The sequence below is a fragment of the Rhyacophila brunnea genome, unplaced genomic scaffold, assembly GCF_057557595.1.
Source record: "Rhyacophila brunnea isolate RB1 unplaced genomic scaffold, BYU_Rbru_1.0 scaffold_1, whole genome shotgun sequence".
Classification (NCBI taxonomy): domain Eukaryota; kingdom Metazoa; phylum Arthropoda; class Insecta; order Trichoptera; family Rhyacophilidae; genus Rhyacophila; species Rhyacophila brunnea.
The window spans coordinates 30,107,756-30,130,192 of record NW_028232751.1 but is presented as its reverse complement, the minus strand read 5'-3'; positions in this window follow the sequence as shown (position 1 = coordinate 30,130,192).

Sequence of the window (22,437 nt, the reverse complement as noted above, 5' to 3'; positions counted from 1 at the left end):
GCACACCCATAAAGGTTTCTGAATTAGAAAAAGCATCATCTTCTTCTTCATTCTATCTTCTTTTATTCGTATGGTCCCTATACCATTCATCCGATTGCAATGAAACCTTCGTCAGTTGTTGTGGTAACACCCGCAATGGTTTTTGAATTAGTACAACTATCTTCTTCTTCTTCTTCTATTCGTATGCGTTTCTATTCCATTCATCCGATTGCAATAAAATTTTCGTCAGTAATTGTGCCAACACCCGCGAAGGTTTCTGAATTAGTACAACCATCTTCTTCTTCTATTCTATCTTCTATTCGTATGCGTTCCTATACCATTCATCCGATTGCAATGAAATTTTGATCAAGTGTTGTGCTCACGCCGCAAAGGTTTCTGAATTGTTACAACTATTTTCTTTTTCTTCTATTCTATCTTCTTCTATTTGTATGCGTTCTTATATCATTCATCCGATTGCGATGAAATTTTGACCAGTTGTTGTGAGTACGCCCGCAAAGAGTTCTGAATCAGTACAACCATATTCTTCTTCTTCTATTCGTATGCGTTGCTATACCATTCATCCGATTGCAATGGTAAATTTGATTAAGTGTTGTGTTCACGCCCGCAAAGGTTTCTGAATTGATACAACCATTTTCTTCTTCTTTTTCTTCTATTCTATCTTCTTCTATTCGTATGCGTTCTTATACCATTCATCCAATTGCGATGAAATTTTGACCAGTTGTTGTGCGCAAGCCCGCGAAGGTTTTTGAATTAGTACAACCATCATCTTCTTCTTCTATTCGAATGCCTACCTACACCATTCATCCGATTGCAATGAAACTTTGGTGAGTGGTCGTGCGCATGCCCACGAAGATTTCTGAATTAGAAAATCATCTTCTACTTCTATTTGTATGCGTTCCTATACCATTCATCCGATTGCAATGACATTTTGATCAAGTGTTGTGCCCTTGCCCGCAAAGGTTTCTGAATTAGTACAACCATCATCTTCTTCTTCTATTCGAATGCCTACCTACACCATTCATCCGATTGCAATGAAACTTTGGTGAGTTGTCATGCGCATGCCCACAAAGATTTCTGAATTAGAAAATCATCTTCTACTATTCGTATGCGTTCCTATACCATTCATCCGATTGCGATGAAACTTTTGTCAGTTGTGTGCGCACACCTAGGAAGGTTTCTAAATTATTATTATATAACATACAAAGTTTGTTGTTTGTTTGTTCCATCCAATTTAGATTTTTTTTTACTACATATTAATAACATTAATAACGTTTTCATATTTTGGATTCGATTTTAATTTAGTGTTATTATGTTTGATCTTTACTCCTATTAGAATTATTTTCATATTGCCATATTGTATTACACAGATATTTTAATATTAAAAAAATAATTACCTCTTATTATTTTTCAAATCATCATCATCATGATCATCAGCCTGAATCTATCCACTGCTGGATGAAGGCCTCTTCAAGTTGCTTCCACTTTTCTCGGTTCTGTGCATTGCGTTGCCACGTACTTCCGCAGAACTTTATCATTTCATTGATCCAGCGGCCTCTAGGTCTACCTTGTGGACGTTTTGTACTTCTTGGATACCACTGGATGACTATATTTGTCCAACGATTGTCTTTTCTTCGAGCTATGTGTCCAGCCCATCTCCATTTAAGGCTTTTATCAAACTCTATTACATCGCAAACCCTTGTGTGCTTCCTTATCCACTCATTCCTCTTTTTGTCCTTTCGCGTTATGCCCAGCATGCACCTCTCCATACCACGTTGTGCTACTCTAAGTTTCTGGATCTCTCGTTTACTTAGGGTCCATGTTTCACACGCATATGTCATCACGGGAAGCACACACTGGTTGAACACTTTGCGCTTTAGGCACAGTGGAAGGTCACTTTTGAAGACATTATTCAGGCGGCCAAAAGCACTCCAGCCTAGCTTTACTCTGCGAACAATTTCATCAAATATACATCCATCTATAGATACTTGTTGTCCGAGATAGATGTAGCTTTTCACCTGTTCGAGCTGAGTGCCATTGATGAGGATCTCTTTTTGGCCTGCAAAGCAGTTGAACATGACTTTCGTCTTTGTTACATTTATTTTCAAACCTACTTTGTTGCTTACTTCAGCGAGTTCCTGCATTCTGCTTTGGAGGTCTTCTGAGTCTTGCGAGAAAATTACTATGTCATCGGCAAAGCGCAGATGACTCAGGTATTCTCCATTTATGGGGATCCCTTTGTCATTCCAGTCAAGTTGCCTGAATAAGTCTTCAAGGGTAGCTGTAAATAGTTTAGGTGAGATTGTATCACCTTGTCGGACTCCTTTGCTGATAGGAAATCTGCGCGATGGTTTATGGAGATTTACAGATGCTGTTGCGCTACTGTATATATTATTGAAAATATTTATATAGCGTCCAGGGATTCCTTGTTTTCTGAGTGCGTCGAGTATTGAACATTTCTTTATCGAATCAAACGCCTTCTCATAGTCTATAAAACCCATGCATAGTGGCAGTTTGTATTCCTGGTACCGCTCTATGATTTCTCGGACGACTTGGATATGGTCCATAGTGCTGTATCCTCCTCTAAATCCGGCTTGTTCTCTCGGTTGGTTCTCGTCTAGTACATTTTGCAGACGGTTTGAGAGAATTTTTGTGAACGTCTTGTAGAGAATAGGGAGTAGACTTATTGGACGATAATTTGCTAGGTCTTCTCTGTCACCTTTTTTGTGAAGAATGACAATGCTGGCATTTTTCCATACCTCTGGGACATCCTCTTTGCATATGCAGGCTGTGAACAATTGTGCAAGTACTTCATTTGCATCCTTTCCTGCTTTTTTGAGGATATCTATCGTTAAACCGTCTTCCCCGGGGGCTTTCCCACTTTTCATGTAATTTAAAGCATGGGTTACTTCCCAGGATGTAATTTCGGGAGTATGGTCTTCCGAATTTCCATTTCTCTGAAGATCTAAGTCTATAGTCGTATTGTCAGTGTCATCACTGTAGAGATCGCTGTAGAACTCTTCAACTCGGCTTAACAAGTGTTCCCAATTTCTGACGATAGAACCATCTTTTGCTTTTAGTGCTGTGGTTTGACGTTTTCCTATCGACAAGCATTGCTTGTTTTTGTTTAAACTTCTGCCTGCTTTCACAATTGCTTGTATGAGGTTTACATTGAATTTACGAAGGTCTTCTCTAATCTTCCTTCGGAGGGTTTTGCAAAGTAATGAAAACTCCATATCATTTTGTGCCTGTCTATCGCTCTTGGTTTTCCTTCTCTGCTCCATAAGATTCAATGTTGCCTTCGAAAGCTTGGTGGAAGGTTTAACTTCTGAGCTTTTTACGCCTGTTTTTTCTGCACATTGTAGAATAATATTCGTTATATCCTCCGCGTTGGATAGGGAAACGGTTTCGTTCTCATCTAAGAAAGCCGATAGTGCATTTTTGAGTTCATTTTGGAATTCAGTGTTGTTCTGCAGGTATACGCGAGCATTTGACTTCTTCTGCAGTTTGGATCTTTCTGATTTGACGTTCAATCTTATCTTACATCTCACCATCCGGTGATCACTGCCGGTGTTAAACTGATTGATCACCTTACAGTTTAAAAATGTATATTTCCTGTCAGTGAGGATGTAATCGATTTCGCTGGTCCTTCCTGTCGGGCTTCTCCACGTCCATTTACGTGTAGGTTTATGTTGAAAAAAGGAATTCATGATGTGAAGATTGTTGGTTTCAGCAAACTCCACAAGCATGTCCCCTCTACCATCCCTTGAGCCATGTCCGAAATGTCCGACCGCTACGTCATCTCTTTGGTATGATCCAATACGTGCATTGAAATCTCCCATTATGATGTTGAAGTGGCATTTACTTTTATTTTTCAAGGATGTTATTTCCTCGTAAAACTCTTCCACTTTTTCATCAGGATAGCTCTGTGTCGGAGCATATACTTGCAAAATCTGAATCCGGTACCTAGCATTGATTTTAAGTATCACGCTTGCGACCCTGTCAGAAATGCAGTTGAACTCGACTATGCGGTCCTTCCAGGCTTTGTTGACAACAAATCCAACACCGCTCGTGCGTCCTTCATCGGTTCCTTTGGAGTACAGCACATGTCCGCTTTGTAAAGTAATAATACTCTCACCTTTACGCCTTACTTCGCTGAGTCCGACAACATCCCAGTGGATATTCCGGAGCTCTTCTTGAAACTCTACAAGTTTGGCATCGCTGGACAATGTTCTTGCGTTATATCTAAGATAAATATAACCACGAAGCGATCCTGTGCGAAGCCGGGTACTTCAGCTAGTATATTATAAATTATAATATCATATTATGCCTTCACATTATAACGAATCTAATTTAATTATGTATTTCTGAATAATAAAAATCGCTTTAATGATATCGACTTTCAACTGTCAGTAAATGTGCATTTATACATTAAAGCATTATACATTATACTTTAAGCCTTACACATTAAAGTAAAGATGTTTTGTTATGCACTGAGAAGATAGGCCATTTTATTTTAAAAAGAGGATAAGTGTTATTCGTTATAAATGAATTATTGATTAAGTATGGACAAAGAATGTACATTTAATATAAAAGTATGGACGCTGTGCTACATTAGCCATCTTGGAAAATGGTGGATGATTTTTTATTTTTCAACTACATACCTATATCTCTTTCACAACTGAAAATATCGAAAGATCAAAGAAAATTTAAATAACATTAAAACTAATATATCTTTAGTTATAATATGTTTATCGTATATGCAAAGGATTCCGGACGTAGGGTGGGAAAAATGTTAAATATCGATATTGAATTTAAATTTAAATTTGAATTTTAAATTTATTGAAGAGATGGTTGGCCATGATAATAATATTATGTTGATACTTAACCAAAACTAGAATTACCCAGAATAATAAATTAATGAAAATATCTATATTAATCTAATAATCGCCATTATTACGATATTATATTACATTTGTTTTAATATAAATAAAAATTTCAGGAATAAATCCAAAACATAAAAATATATTATTAGGATTATTATTATAAAATCATTCAAATGTTATACTTAGCATTTCTCTTCAATTATTAGTTGTAATATATTTTATGGATAGTTGTAGTTTTGATTCTAAACAACTCATTTAATGTGTTTTTCATAATAATATCATATAACCTACACCTTGAAAGTTTTTTAGTAAAGAGTTTTAATATATAATTTTCCTTTGCGGCAAATCGAGCGTTCAGTGTTGGTATATTATGTACATACTGTTAAAATTTTTGGTTAAATACAACTTATGAATATAGGTTAAATTCACAACACCCTTTGAGAAAATTGTACGAAAACGTGAAAGTAAGTATTTTATTTATTGGCAGGGTGTCGCTTATTATATTTAGAGAATATTAGTAATTTATATTTTCTAATTGTTACTATATTTTATGCAAAATGGGGAACGTTGTCGTAAATTTCATTTGGCACGCTAGCGTTCTTAATTGACATTTAAGGCAATGGAATATCTCGTCTGTTTACCAGCACACCTTTGATTATTTCAAAATAAAGTAATAAATTAATAATCTTGAGTGAGAAGTTATTCTTGTATTTTAATTATTTTTCGGCTGAAGGGGTAGAAATTTCGTTAATATTTTAGTAAAATTAATTGTTATTTGTCTATTATAAGGTTTACTGCTTTTTCATTCAAAATATTTTGCAAAACATTTAAAATTAATGGCATCAAAAGAAGAACTAAATTATTATCACTGACAACGCTTTTAAGTGTGCCATTTAAATTTGGATACAAGTATGAATAACAATTATCAATTAAAACGATAAATGAAACATTTTTGGAATACATTTAATATTTATGAACTTTATATAATTTGGAACAATATTAAAAACGTGCATATTAGAAAAATTCTAATTTTTCTGGAACGAATAGGACTTGAATTCACTTCCGTATTAATCGCGTTAAGAAGGTTGGCTCAAAATCCACGGATAAATTTCATAACAGAAATTCTATCTGAGGTGTTAATAAGGTAACAATTTTAAATAAAGCAATTTAATAATCCCAATTGTTAATATTTTAATAATATGATATCAGGTTTTTTTAAATTTTATTTTTGCCATACTCGCAGATGCTAATTAATATATTTAGTTATTTTTTTTTACAAACTATTTAAACTCTAACATTTTTCATAGAATATAAATATATTATTCAGAATATCTTCAGAAAAATACAATAAATGTGAACAAAATGACGTGGATGGACATAATTTACCTTTAGCCCACTGTCAAAATAATGCAGTTGGTCATTTTCTTGCTCGGAAACAATCCATGACACTATCAAACACTTACGTCACTTGCCAACATTTAGTTTAACCAAAACAGATTATTATAATGATAATATACATAATAACATCCACTAAAATAACTCCTCTATAGGGCTCAGGCCAGGCCTGGCTTCTGACGGTCGTACCTATAAATAACTAGGAGTAACTGTAATTTAATTTAAGTTAATATTATTTTCTATGTTATGTTTCTATAGTTATTTGATAAGCTTTAGAATTTATAAAATATAAAAGACTTTCTTTTCCATCCACGTACCTTTACCCCTCCAGGTGTATACCGTAGCGCAACGATGGTTATGCGCCCTTTAATTTTGTGCCGAGTGAGTCTCAGGAGCAAATTCCCAAAACCTTGGTTGACGTGCATTAGGGTGTGCGTGATTCATATTTAGATATAATATATCATTACGGTTTATCCTCGATTAGAAAAGCATTTATCGCTTGCCGTAAAATGCCGCATTTTTTTAAAACTCAGAAATTTTCCCTTGTTAATGCCAAATCACAATGGCCGAGTTGAGAAGCCCATCACTTTTAATCGACATATAGGTACACTCCCAGAGAAAGTGTTCGGCATCCTATAATTCGCCACATAAGCAAGTTGGAGATTCTTTTAGGATTAGGCCAAACTAACAGAGCATGGAGGTAGGGCGCAGCGGTCCATGGATCTAAAATCCGAAGGCGGCAATATTAAGATTTCGCCAACCTCAACGGTCGTAGTACTACGGACCTAAATGATGTACAAGTCTTACGAAAGCACTCCAACAAATTTAAATAGACTATCTACCTACTTATAGAGAAAAAAAAATCTGCAGTTGCGGCCCGTTTCTAATAGGGCCAGATGGAACCTCTACAACAAGGGGAACCATCGATGAGTGAGAAGGAGCGAGGACAAAGTTAACAGGTATGACATCTCGCTCGAGACGTCCGAGTAACATTTATGCTTACCTAGTTAAATTATTCTACTTGAATATTATAAATTATACGCTTAAACGGTTATTTTTTTTTGAACTTATACTTCTTTTGGCGCGTTGGGGAAATCAGATCAGAGTGTAGTTTTGGCGTTTGACATGTAACACATAATTCATTTTTTCACACGATTGGATTTGAACCACCGATTGTTCGGCTGTCAGCCGAACGCACTACCTCTACGCCACAGTATGATACTGCAATCGTGACGATTATACAGTATAATATTATAGTTTAGAATAATTGTTCTGTCACCTAGACAGCGAATTTATTATTGTCGGCCATTTGCACTTCCTTACGTAAACAAACTATTAAACGTCAGAGTGAAATTTGGTACTTTAAAAATAAAAACAACGAGAAACCATTATATAATTTAGTAATATAAGTTAAAGTGTCTATAAATAAACCAACGGCGTTCCAATAAGCGGTCCTTTTTCTTGAGTGTGTAATTTAACAAGATAATTAAGAGCTAGTCGAAGAATCTAGGTTATCACAAGTTTTGTTTTTGTTTTGTTACGCCAAAGAAGTATAACTTCTAACGCACGTACATAAGTACACACACCGATTTTTTTTGTATATATAAACCGTTCTCCAATCATGTGCTTTTCTTGCGCCACTCCGAAGCTATAACACTCCAAGTTTCGTATATAAATATGATTTCAAAAATCCCTTTCTAAAATTAAACACCTTACTATAAACTTCATCGGTTTAATTACAGGTAAAATAGTGTAAAATTTTATCGATTCTGAGAAATAATCCAAAGTACTGTATCAAATTTACGTTCTAAAATAATATTTTAATATTATTTTGGTATGTACCTAAATGTATAAACTATAAAAATATAACAATCAAAAACAATATTTACTATCATGTTTTTCTTATGATATAATTTTTTTTTTTATAATTGAATTTTACACTAGATTATTACACATAACAGCCTGGGAAATATACTAACCTTACCCTGTCAAATTCCATCATATTCAGCATTTTCCTTTTCATTTCCCATTATCCATTGCTTTGCCTCAAGCTTCCTATCATTATAATAGACCTGCAGATTATGAGTATAATATTATTTCACTGTAAGGATTATTTGGTAACCGTAACAGAAGCTATTGGGCTGCTCCACGAGAATTTTTCTCTAAGCTAATAAAAACGTTTTTATTCAGGCATCAGTTTCGGAAAAGTAGATATAAAATGTCATTGGGTGAAAATCACTCCGTACTGATCAGTTGATACCTCATTGGCTGCATACCATTATTTAATACCAATACGCCAATTAATGAATAACTCCGAATGCTTTTTCAGCTGTCAGAAAATGTATATGCACATTGCCGACTGAAGAGAAAAGCCGATACATTTCACGACTGGTCCTACCTTTCCGCCCCTCCCGGCGTGTCATTGTCTATAGAGTGCTCAAACTGACGCGTCTGTCATGTTCATTTGTCGTAGTATTCTTAGTTTCAGATTATTTTAACGTATCTTGGAGACCTTGGAGACCTTGAAGTTCATCTGATTTAGTGGTTCTGTGTTATTAATAATTGGAAGTGACGATCAACGCAAGTAAACTTCTTCTGTATATAATAATATCATAATAAACTAGGACGTTTTTGTCAATGTGACAGTCGATTTTAAACGATAATAACTAATAACTTATTTATACTCTTCAGTCATTATAGAATACCAAACTCTGCTTGCAAGTTTTTTTTTATTAATAAATAGTATGGAAGTGGATCACTTATTGCTTGTGCAAAAAGTTATAATTAGGCTTTATTAATCTAAAGATGGCGGTGATATGCGTCAAATCTGCGTGAATCTATACGCCTATAGGGAGCACCGCCTTGGGTGAAATCCGTAGTACATAAATCATCTGTTCACGATCACATTCGATACAGTGAACTGGTGTATCCATTCACGAACTTATGTATTCGTTATGCAGTCATACCAGTATAATAATATACTCCTAAATATCAGTGGAGACATCGATTTTCAAAGCTCAAAAATTGAGACTCTTAGGCTAGGCCCACACTACACGGAACACAAATCAACCAGATCAAGACAACCGATCTTCCGCGTAATGCCCGATGACGGCAAATTATATGTAATAAAATGTATTTTGGTTCCGTCGCGCAACCTCCGCGACGGAATTTCCGCGTAGTGTGGCGCTGGCCTTAGACCTTGGTAAGATAACACACAACACAGCTTTAAATATAATACCACAAGTCCTCATAGAATAGAGTGTTGATCTTAATGTTATTATAAACTTGTTTAATGTTACTTCAATACTGCTTTTGAGAATTCACTTGAAATGTATTAGGAATGTTATTCTATCATCGGTAAACATAGCACCTGAGTATTTAAACTTCAACACAAACTTGATTTATGTAGACTCAAAATCTACAAACGACTGATTTTAGTTACCCCATCTTCACCCGTCATGTTGATGCAGTCGTCATTTTTGCATGGCTGCCTTCAATGACGCTAGAGCTCCCAAACTGGGTTAGACTAAAACCGGCTAACCGGTTAACCGTGCGTTTCTAACTAACCGAAATCTGGATAATTTTACACGGTTAACCTCCCAAATTCTTAGTAAGTATTTGTACGAATAAAAAAATATAATTGTGTTAATGCGGTAACTTAGTACAAACTCTATCATACTCATACTTACAATTTTATTTCGATCCATATTGATAATAATCATTAATAATACTATGCTTACAATAATTATTTTCCACTACCAAAACTAATGTAATATTTATTATTCGTTGTATAAGTTTTAACTTATTGAAATAGATTATATTACATTATTAAAGGGATTATTAAAAAAACAGCGAGCTATCTCAGCGTCTTGATAACTATGTCTACATGTCATGTACATTGCAGCCCATGTTCTACCAAACAAAAACGGTGTAGTTTGGCCGCGAAGTCACTATGATTGATTGATTGGGTCACGTTGATTTTAATTGTCTCATCTAAAAGCCTTTAGGATATAGTTTGTTTAAAAAAGATACGTTAATCGCTTCTTGGTGGATGTCGTCTACTTGACCCCCTTATGTTTTGATAGCTATCTTGTAGACTAGCGTACTCACAGTCTGCCTGTAACGTCTTCTTATTTAGTCAGGGGCATCAGATGAGCGCCTTCGATGGTTGTTTCGAGCCCTCTCAAAGAGGAAGGTGATCAATCCTCATACTTGGATGTGCTAGTTGAGGGGTAATGCATCTCTCCGAGACAGAATGCGCGTCTGACAACGTCGTCCTGTAAACTTTTATCACCAGTATTAGTAAAAGTTGCTGTCCGCTAATTAAAGAGCTTTTTACTCTAGATAATTATTTTATTATAGGTTACCTTATATTTTAGTGTGACAATCATGGCATAAATGTATGTAGTACTGCACATAGATTGTTTGATTTTTGCCGAATTCATAATTTCATAATATGAAGGCATGATTTGAGTTGATGTCAAGCCTGTTCACGGTAACCTCCAAACGTTCAATCGTAGAATCTTAGTGTCGTCTACATACTTCAAATTACATAGTCTTTCTTCTCTTACGGCGGTTGGAGTGGTTGAAGGAGGCGGCAATGCATAAATATCACTGCATAATATACATAAAGAGCGTGATAGAGTAACTCGATTTTGTATACAGCTTGTTTATATGTAGCAAGTTTAACGGCTACCAATTTAGGTAGGGGAAGGGTGTACAAAATGACATAGGGTTTTGTTTATTGAGAAAAAGAATATCAAAACATGTAATTTATTATAAAAAGTGGAGAATGAGTGCAAAGTAACACTATTTTATAATATATTGGCATATTTATATTAACAGAATGTTACATAAGTGATAGTGATCAAAAATAGAAAATAAGTATAATTTAAAATAAAAATGACATGTTTTACGGAAAACAAACTTCGCAAAATTATTTTTGCTTTTTATCTATACCAGCATAATCAGCATGAGCCCATTTTCCACATATCGTGCATCTTAGCCAAGTTTCTTCAGGTTAGGATCTTGTGTACATCTCATTACAATAAATACAGGCACAATCATCTTCTTCTGACAGTAAAAGGTCTTCAGTATCCGAATCGATCACTAATCTTTTTGTAACACTTTGTTTATGTTTTTCAGAAACATTTTTCTGTGAATGACACACTATGCCAATTTACCCTACCATAGTGCATGCCATTTCACCCTCAATCAGCGGATTTTAGAAATTCATTAAAAAAGGCACTTTACAGTTCAGTAATTGTAATAAATTCATATCGAACATTAACACTAATAGTCGCTACGTCAGTTATTTTTTTATATTTATATTTTAAATATAAAATATGTGTAATATTACCTTTTGATGACAAAGCTTCAAAAATATTAGTATGGTTCAAAAATCTTTCCACTGCATGACCTCCTTGTATGACTGTTTTGAGTGAACTAAATATAGCTGAATATTTTAAGGACGTGTCATGGATTGTTTCTAAACAAGTTGAATCATGTTCGACTGCATCATTTCGGTAGTAGAGCGATAGTTCGTTTTGTCCCACTATGCCATTTTGAACACCTTTCCCCTAAGTCACACGGCTCAGAAATGTCCGTTTTAGAAAATCTTCATACAGGTAAAGTTTAAGCCCACACCTATCATATTATTTCGAGAAATATTATATATTAATAATTAAGGTATTATCGACATTAATTCGTACGAAAAAAAAATATTGTGTATTATTAAAAATGCGAAAATCCTAATAATATTTATTCATTTTGAAAAATCGAGGTTTGTACTAAAGTATATTTTTTCGTTTGTTTGTATAAAATTGGGTCCATTGTGATTTATGAGCGAGAGACTCTCTTTGTACAAAATGTTTCATTAAAGTAAAATAAAGAATAACCGCTTTTGGTACAGGTGGTACCGTAATAATGGAACGTGCTAATGTATTTTGTAATGTACCGGAGATGGTTACATCACTTTAAGCTTGGTGTTCATTTTCAAAACAGGCAATTTAAATAGCTTTTATTTACTTTCTCAGATTTCACCACAGTATATTTTTTTATTAACGTCAGGTAAATTTGATACGATGGATAAGTTTTTTATTTGACATTTATAAACTACGCTTTGACCTCGACGTGTAGGTACCATATTAATTTTTTCTGTTTTATTTTTTATCAAAGTATAAATAAATGTCGCCTTTAAATAATATCATATTGTTGTTAGCTGCTAGAAAACGAGAAAAATATTTTGATTCAAAATCAAACAAGAATAAATTGAATTTAACTGAATTTTAGATACAACTCTGATATATTATTATAGTTATTAGCAAATTTCAGCGTGATTAAAATGGTTGTAGCTTTATTATTTTAACACAAAAAACTTATTACAACAACCATTCAGTCACTTCCAGATTATGGTTCAAATATTTACGTATGCAGTGATGTGGTAACAAAATACTTGAAATAAAATGCATTAGATATATTGTGTTTAAACACAGCGAGTTAGGTGACTGGCTAATACCCATTTTTTATAAATAAATCAAACGTAGGTATGAAGATAACCTTCGTTCTAGCAAAAATGATATTCTATCTTTTAACTGCAGGATGATGGCTTACTTTTACTTCTTTGTCTCTTTTTAGTCTCTAGTATGTTTTTCACCGTATCATACATTTGCCCGACTTTTGTCGATTTAGGCCCTGAGGCCGTTAAGGGTCTCTTGGTCAACTGAATAAACTTAAATCTAATTATTATATTGAGAGTAGTTCGGATGGGGAAGTCTAGGACTTGGTAGAAAATACCTATTTGGAAGCAGCTACTAACAGTCGTTTGTCATTATAAATCATCGTGGAGAAAATTTATAATGATTCCAAGAGAAGCAAAGCTCAATCTTCCGTTGCTGCTGTTTTATCAAATTTAAATTTATTTATTTTACATATAATGAACATTACAAAAATTATAAATTTAAAGCGTTTATTTGGATGGGTCCTGCATGCCAAGTCTTGGGACCAGGATGATGCCTCTAAAGTCTCCGGAGGTTCCATCGGGTCTGTAACTCATTTGGTTGGCTGGCGCGTGGTACTTCCGTATCTCGTAGACGTAGAATTTTCCAGACCATCCACGTCAATCAATTCATAATATCCGAGATCCAGCTTGCATAAGGATGTGGAGCGGACCTGTCTATTACGGTCGCAGTCCGGCACATTGTCTGGCGTTGGTATTATGCTAACACATGTAAGTAACTCTATCGCCAATAGATTGTTGTTCAACATCATGTCAGCGTTGACAACCGAATGATCCCGCAAAAAAAAAAATGGAGAAATCTGGGGTTTGTATAAGTGCAATGAAGGGTCTGTCGTTGTAAGCGCCTATAGTGGAAACTTTCTCTGTCGATGACTGCTTTCTGCTACTTCAGCCAGTCGAGACCCACTAGAAGGTCGACATGATACAGCTCGGCTAACTACCGGCTTGGCTACTACCAGTTCAGGTTACTACCAGGTCTGGGTGATAGATAGCATTTAAACCTCTGGACATCAGCAAACTGGATACAAGCAGAGTGTGTTCAACAGACTAAAAAATTTTGTAGGTGGAGAGCATAAGAGTGGGGGAGGGGGTTTACTACATATAGCTATGTCTACGTTTGATCACGTCATCTTCTTTTTAATTCTGTTTTAGCACCGAGTACTTTTGCGCATGCTTTGGGTTATAAATATGCTATGCACCACGTAAACTATATATACTTGTACGTTTAATAATTTTTATTTTTTCACTAGTAGTGTTAAAGCAGTAATTAAAATATTACATATTATATCATATTACCTCAATAATTATTATAGTGATATTTTTGTATGAAAATATGTATAATATCAATATGACGGAAATTACACTAAGCATGTTTCAATAATTCTTTTAAAGGTATTTCACAAAATTTTGATCATCGTTATCCAATACAAATGGCCGCTTTCAAAGCAACACAGTACCGTCATCAATTTGCAGCAGAGGTAAACATAAATCAACATTTACACGATGCAACATGAACTATGTTGAATCGACGCAATGCAATGCGAGGAAATGTATTAAGCTAACATTATTGTAACATACGTGTAGAAATAGTACCTACATTGAATGCGACACAGTATTGCCGTCTCTACTGTATTTTTTAATAATCTTATAACAACGTTGCTTGAAACTACTGAAATCGATGCTACTAATCATATTAGCATAAAGGACATTATTATTTAGAATGTCATCTTCAACATTCCAAAAATGCGTCAGCAAGACTTTGTAGTTTTGTAGTTAAAAAATATGATGAAAGATGTTAAAGAAAAACCTTTGGGCTTAAATGTTGGGAAGTCTATAAAAATGTGTCAATTTTTTGTTATAACTTTAGCAGAAGAAAGCGTTCTAAAATGATTATGTTATTAGTCTATTAAATAATACTTTTTCAGAAATTATATCAATAATAAAGCATTAACACATTTTAAATGACTTTCAATAGACTCCGCATATAGATAGAACCAAAACATATAAAAGTGATAGCAAAAAAGAACAACTCGGACTAGTAATGTTCATACAACTTTCAGCATCATCTTTCTTGTTGTTTCTATCTTTTATAAAAAAATGGCACTTACTTTATCCTAAAACTTCGTTCAGCAATTTTGATAGGTTATTTGGAAGAATCCAATAAAAATCTTATCATTTATCCTATAAAATGACAAATTGTCACATAAAGTCCTTTGGTGAAGAACTGTTGATAATATGTAATGATAATAGTTAGGTACAGCACGAAAAGGTGCAGCTACTCAAGTGTGTGAATTGTATAGACTTTTGTCAATATTTTACGCGATCTTTTTGCTCTAGTAGACAAGATTGCCTACTTTGATCTGCATGACTTAAGGGGGAGACGCATGCCAGCAGAGAACCTAGCGGAAATATACGAAGCTTGCAATTTGAGATTTTTTTTTGATAATTTACAATTTCAACTGTATTATTTAATAATTATGTATGCGAAAACATTAAAAAGATTTTTTATTTTTTTTAAACTTAAAGATAAACTTACAATTGTTAAAAAATGTAATAAAATGTGAATTCGTTGCAGGGTCAAATCTTATTATTGCATTATATTTAATGGTCATAATTATCATTAAAATTTAGTTTATTAAGTTTTAGATTTTATGTCGTGTAGATTTTTGACTAATTCATCGTTTTATTATTTTTTATATATATTTTAAAAAACATCGATTTTTATAAAAATATAAATGTGTATAACTTGAAATCCTTTTTATTTATATCAACTCGAGCTTCAATATTGTAACCATGCCTAAAATAAAATTTGATATAAATAAAAAGGATATTATATTATACACATTTATATTTTTTTTAAAATCGATGTTTTTTAAAATATATATAAAAAATATTTAAACGATGAATTAGTCAAAAATCTACACCACATAAAATCTAAAACTTAATAAACTAAATTTTAATAATAAATATGGCCATAAAATATAATGTAATAATAAGATTTGACCCTGCAACGATTTCACATTTTATTACATTTTTTTACAATTGCCAGTTTATCTTTAAATTTAAAAAAAAAAAAAAAATCTTTTTAGTGTTTTCAGATACTTACATATTTATTAATTACTACAGTTGAAATTGTAAATTATCAAAAAAAACTCAAATTGCAAGCTTCGTATTTTTCCGTTAGGTGCCTCTTTTCGCCTCTGATAGTATAAGCATCCCCCTTAACTTGTGCTCGACTGATATGGATAAAAGTAAAAGATACTCACCCGTAAAATAAAGTACTTGCTCTTAATTGATTTTATAAGATTGTAGTAATTCTAACGATGTTAAAAGAGATTTTTAAGTTTACATATTTTTTTTTGTTTTTGTAATTAATTTATTTTTACATTCATTGTTTTAATAAGCGATCTGGCAACTCTGAATGTTACCCACGGTTGCACATCGAACAACCAAACACTTTGTCTGTCACATACCTATGTGTGTAACCGTTCGTTTCGAGCTTGTGACCAACTCAGCAAAGATAATGTTGTTGATAGGTTTGTAGAATTGCATAATATTGATTTGATTTTGCACTTAATGGTCGCTCAGTTAAATAGACTTTATATAATATGTAATTATAATATAAAAAGTTTACCACTAATTGAAAAAATATGCTACTTCTGGACGATTTTATGTTATGACAAACTTCATCGGTTCGGTGATTATTCCGGACACGAAAATTATTGTTCACAGAAAATTCCGCACACGAAAATTCTGAACACAGAAAACTGCGCACGCAGAAAATTCGAGAAATATATAATTCCTGATACACACATAATATATTCAGATTTCCAAATATTAACCAATGTAGTTTCAAATGTTGAACTTGAATCTTCCATTTACTATTTTCATCTTATATCTACGTACGTTTTCTTTGAAATTATTTCTATATTACAAACTTGCATCTAATCCGATTTATCACCAAACTAACGTTGTTTTATCTCGTTATCTTTGTGTACCCATCCTCACCCTATGCAATATACTACTATTTTTTACTACTGTGGCGAAGTGATATTCTCATCTTGCTATAAACCATATTATAAATTATAATAATTGATGCCATCTTAATAAGATATTAATTATTACATAAATTGATAAAATTTGTGAAACTTTGAAATTTTATTTTGTTTACTCAATTAAAAACATGACATGTTCATGTGTAGGTACAAGGTGTCTGAACTACGCAATATTTTGCTTGTTTGCTTATTGTTTTTCATTCTGTCAAGATTTTCTATTTAAACGAGATTTAAATTTGCAACTGTTCAATATTGTTCAAATTGATCAGTATTGACCAAAAATATTGCCTAATCGTTGCTATAGGATTTGTTTCCCGAATAGACCAAATGTCAATTTTTCAGGAGACGAAAAACAAATTTCATTGTCGTATATTGAAATATCAGTAGATGTATCAATCATTCTTTCTACACTGTATGATTGGAACATTATCTAAGAATAGATTCCAAGAATAATATACTGGTATAAATCAGTAAATGCACAGAAAATGTGTTTTATTTACAAGTACTCGTTGTGGATATTCGGGAAACTTTTAGCGCTCTCTCAGAATAATGGATATTCGGGACAAATCATGGACGTTCGGGACTTAAGACCGTAGCGTATTGCTGCACGGCCCACGGATTACTGAGTGGTTAAAAAGTACGCACCTCAAATGTTATATTTATTTACACGATAATTGGTAATGATTACTTTTACTATTTAAATACCTAATGATCGTAATAACCCAAGTTCGTAGGTAATAATAACATGCGGCATTCGCTTTTTTCGGTTTTTTTCGTAATAAGTAATAAAATAGTTTTTAATAATCTTTTTTCTTATTCAACGAATAATTCACAAGATTTAAGAATGTACCATTCTAAAAATTGAACATACATAATTTTGAAAATCACTTCTGAGAAAATATATTAAAACCAATAGAAAAAATCTTTTTGAAAAAGTAAGACACCCGGCAGGAATCGTCCCTGCATCTCCTGGGTTTACAACCAAGTCCACGAATTATCCACTATGCTACGAGGTGACATACTTATGACGACAAACTTTAACTATTGGCCTGTTAATACCTGCTCATCAGTATTCTTCAAAATCAAGCGACTATTGGCGATCGGTTTTTGTTTATTAAATAAAAGTAGGTATCTACTACTTCAATTACTAACCGACGTCACGGATTTCTCCAATATTTTATGATGGTACTTACTCGTACTTGCTAACAATTTTATATTAATACTTTTTCAAAAAAAAAAAAAAACTATGTATATATATCTGTATATTATTATACCTATATATTTCTATAATTAACAATTAAACTTATTACAAACCACCAAATAAATATTATATATTTACTATTGGAATGACAACACAAAATAACAGCATCTATAAATTAATTACCATTGGCTGCTAATATTAGGTAGGTACCAATATCCTAAGTATATAATATTCACCAAATAAATAGTTACTAACATACTCGTACATATTAAATTAAATTAACTATCAGCGCATTCAAAAATAAATCATAGCATCGCCTTTATTTTCATAGAAATACTTAGATTAAAAGTAAAATAAAGACAAACAATGTTTGATTAATAATAATTTGAAATAATAATTATTTTTTACGTCATAGTAGTTGCCGGGTCATACTGTAGAATTCATATAACCGTTGGGATTTTGTGTCATTTATCAAAACAAAATGCAGTTATTTAGGTTAAAATACTCACTTCCATAACTTTACTATAAGTTCAGAGCAAACTGGTGATGTATCAGCTATAAACGATCTCTTCAAATTAGATGAATTCACTATTAAAACAATAGTAACTTTAAAAACAATATCAATAAGACGAAATTTGAAAGAGGATTCCAGACGGCCGAAAAATATGAAAGTGGGCGTGATTGTTTTAGAGCTAGACAGCGTGAATGTGGGAGCGAGATGCACGGCGACAGCGCGATTTGATTGGCTAAAAGTCATATTCGGGAAATAAAAACTCAGCCAGAGATTTATTTCGACCGAAATTAACTTGGATATTCAGATACGAATAGTTGGACATTCGGGAGAACAACACGGAGTAATTGTAACTTAACATGGCGTATTCGGGTTTTTCAAAAAAATATCTCTGTTCCTAGATAAAAAAATATTTTTTTTATAAAAGATTTCGGTAGAGTTCGATAAAAGAAATTGAACTGCATTAAAATGTCGATTTCGACAAAACTGGATATTCGGGAAACAAATCCTATAGCGACGTAATGTTGGTCACTTGCAATAATATTATGACACAATATTTTTGCAATTCACTGCGAGATTTTCACGAAAATGAGTCCTCATAAAATTCATTAAATTGTACTTAAGTATGTTTTGATTTAATTTTCTTTTCTGTTATTATTATTATTATTATTTTCTATATTCTCTTCTTCTCTTTTGTAAGGGTAATATTTGTTATAATGTAAATCTCATATTATGTACGTTTTCAATTTAAATTTGTTATGTCCACAATGTTTTGTATTCTTAAATAAATAAAATAAATAATAACCGTAAACATCGATTTGATTACAATTAAGTAGTTTATAATAAAACATTAATTCCTTGTCTACTAGTTTATTAAAAATAATAACGCGTAGGTATTTATTCTTACATTTCATTAAACCGTATTAGGTCCAGTTTTCCCGGCATCTAGTCGGAGTTTGCGAACCGTTCTAGACCTGATGGGATTCTTAAAAGCATGTTTTTCGGCTTCCCTGGATAATTTTTAGATTTTGAATTTTAACAAGCAACAAAATCGATGTAAACGTAAAAGCAACATCGTAAAAAGGTGCATTTACTCCAGCATATTATGTGGGGCAAGTAATTCTGGATGATTGTTTTGACTAATTTCATGGAAGGAATCACGCAGTTATATGTTTCTGAGATTAGTTCACTAAGTAATGATGTAAAAGAAGGGCGTGATGAGATATTCGGAATAGATGTATCGATAGTTACAAAACAAATAAGTATAACACTTTTATAGCAAGTAGTCTGCTGTGGAACACGGGGTAGAGATAGATGTCTTTGATCGCAATGTAATAAGAATAATAGAGCAAGAAAGTGTGTGTACCGTTGCACGTAAGTCTTAAGATTTCTCATGTGAGTATCTGTGCTGTTTGAGGGTGTGTTTGTGTACGTGTAACGGTGACAGATGGATGCTTTTTTCAAATGAAATGGCACGTCGGTTGTAAATTCTCGCTCAGCTGATGGAGAAATGATGAAAATGTAAGAGGCTCGCGCAGTGACGGCGTCAAATATACTTATAAAATATTCACAAAGATCTCTTTCACTCCAATTTTATTAATGTACATATAAGTGAGGGTGGAAGTAGTCCGCAGACAGTGCAATGTGTAGATAGCAGTTAAAACCTAAAAATTACAACATTTTAATAATTCAATATTTTTAATAATCAGCAAAACACTGCCGTGAGAACGGACATATGATCACCTCCCGCCGGCTGAAGAAATGCTTAAGTGCCGGGTGTCAGTTGTCCATCACAGGAATGAACGAGTAAACAGTGCATTCCTGTCATTGTGTCGTGTGAAATCCATTGTTGGACTGATAACGTTTGTACCTTAATCAAATTTCGCAGACAAAATCCCAGGAATCTATCCGCAATGTGGGAACAAAACAATAAATTTACCCACGCTGTGGATAGCATTTCCTTTGTCTACTTTCAATATAAAAACAGACGTGGCAATCTAACAAGAACTCAGTACCTTAAATTCGCTCGTCTTAATAACACGCCGCTCGCTTCAACGTTAAAATAACTTTTATCACAAACACTATCGTCGTAATCTAATTTATAAACTTTGTATTATTCAAGCTGTAAATTGAATCTGTAATTTGTGTTAAGGGATAATAAATTTGGGGAATTACTTTTATACCCATCGTCATCATTCTGATTCCATCCCTTGCAACAGTGGTGACCCGTAAAGTAAAATTCAATTCATTCATTTTCATTTTACAGACTTCGTTTAATTTTTTATTAATTACCATTTTACTGTGTTTGTGAGAGAATTATTTTTTCGTTGGAGCGAGAACCCGCCGCGTTCAACTAGAACGCCGTCTTTGCGTTAAGTCACCGAGTTCGATCTCCACATCACTCCGTGACCTGTCAACGTCACGATGTACAGTACCAGGGCATCCGCTGCCACATCCAGCACCATGGAAGAGGACACCGCATCTGGGTACCAAACATCGACGACGACAGCGCACCAAGACTCACCAGTCGCATCACCGATTTCATCACCTTGGCCCGATGACAGCAGCCCATCAACGTCACAGGACAGTTCCGACAGCGGCCCCATCAGACTTGGAGCCCCGGAGAGTCCTGACTGCAGCATCATCAGACCCAGCTCGCCTGATGACTCCGACAACCCAACTTGGTCGTCATCAGGAGCTGTCAACTTCCACCAGGTGATAATCGCCAGGTTGGAACGACTGGTCGCCGGACTACGGCGTGTAGCAGCACTAGACAACACACACCAAGCAGCCAAGGATCCACATCCTTGCGCCCGTCAGCCACGTTCATCCAGCCGCCAGCGCAGCCGAATCACCGGAGCCCTGTGGACTCCTCAGCAAAACAGGAGGAGGCAGTTCCGGTGCCGCCAGCAGCTGGACCAAACACCACCAGCGTCACGACGGAGAGCCCAAGGCAGCCCGCTTTGGCCACCGTCGCCCGCCGGTTGGTGTGGGCAGACGGGATGCTAACTTCGCCCAGGCAAGTTTAAGGTTTTTTCCTACACACGTACATACGCAATTAACATAGTACAAACCCACGCATTTAAATTCATTGGCAAACCTAGAATCCAACCCGACTTTCATCCCTAAGGCAATTTTACTCGAAGAAGCTATTCTAAACAATAGATAGTTTTCTGATGATGAGTAATTGGCTTAGGCGACTTTTGATATTTCCACAACCCTAGACTTCTCATTCAATCAAACATTTTTGCAAACCGCTCAGTAGTTCAATTTTTGTTCTTTCTTGAACTACCCCCACTGCTTCCTGTTATTCACATACAAAAGATATGTTCTAACAGAGCAGCCCTCTTGGCCCTGTGAAACTCACTCACAGCTAAGACGCTCTTTTCCTCACTTCTGCGGACATCGCAAGTTGGAAAACGCAAACGCAAAATGTTTCCATTGACTCCTCAAGTTTACCCGGATCCATATCAAATACAAGTCTCAACATTGATTCTACCAGCAATGTACATACCTACATTCATTTGCCCCAATTCATTAAAGTGCCATGTACATGTTCATTCAGTATACACAAAACGCAAAACAAGGAAAAACCTAAAGCAAACCGAAGCAAGTTTCAAATTTCAACCCAATACCACTTCAAGACAACCAGCGTCCATTCTCAAGGAAAATAAAACAATGGAACAGCCTGAGAAAAATCCTGACACCGTGAGAGCTCGTGTTACCCGATACGGCAGACGTGTCCATTTTCCAGACCGTCTCTAGGTCAATAGGACAAATATCGGTCAACAACATCAGGCACGAGCCGAACAATGCAATCGGGGTCGTGTTTCAAAACAGCACGCGGAGTTTCCGATTTCAAAACAGCAACGTTA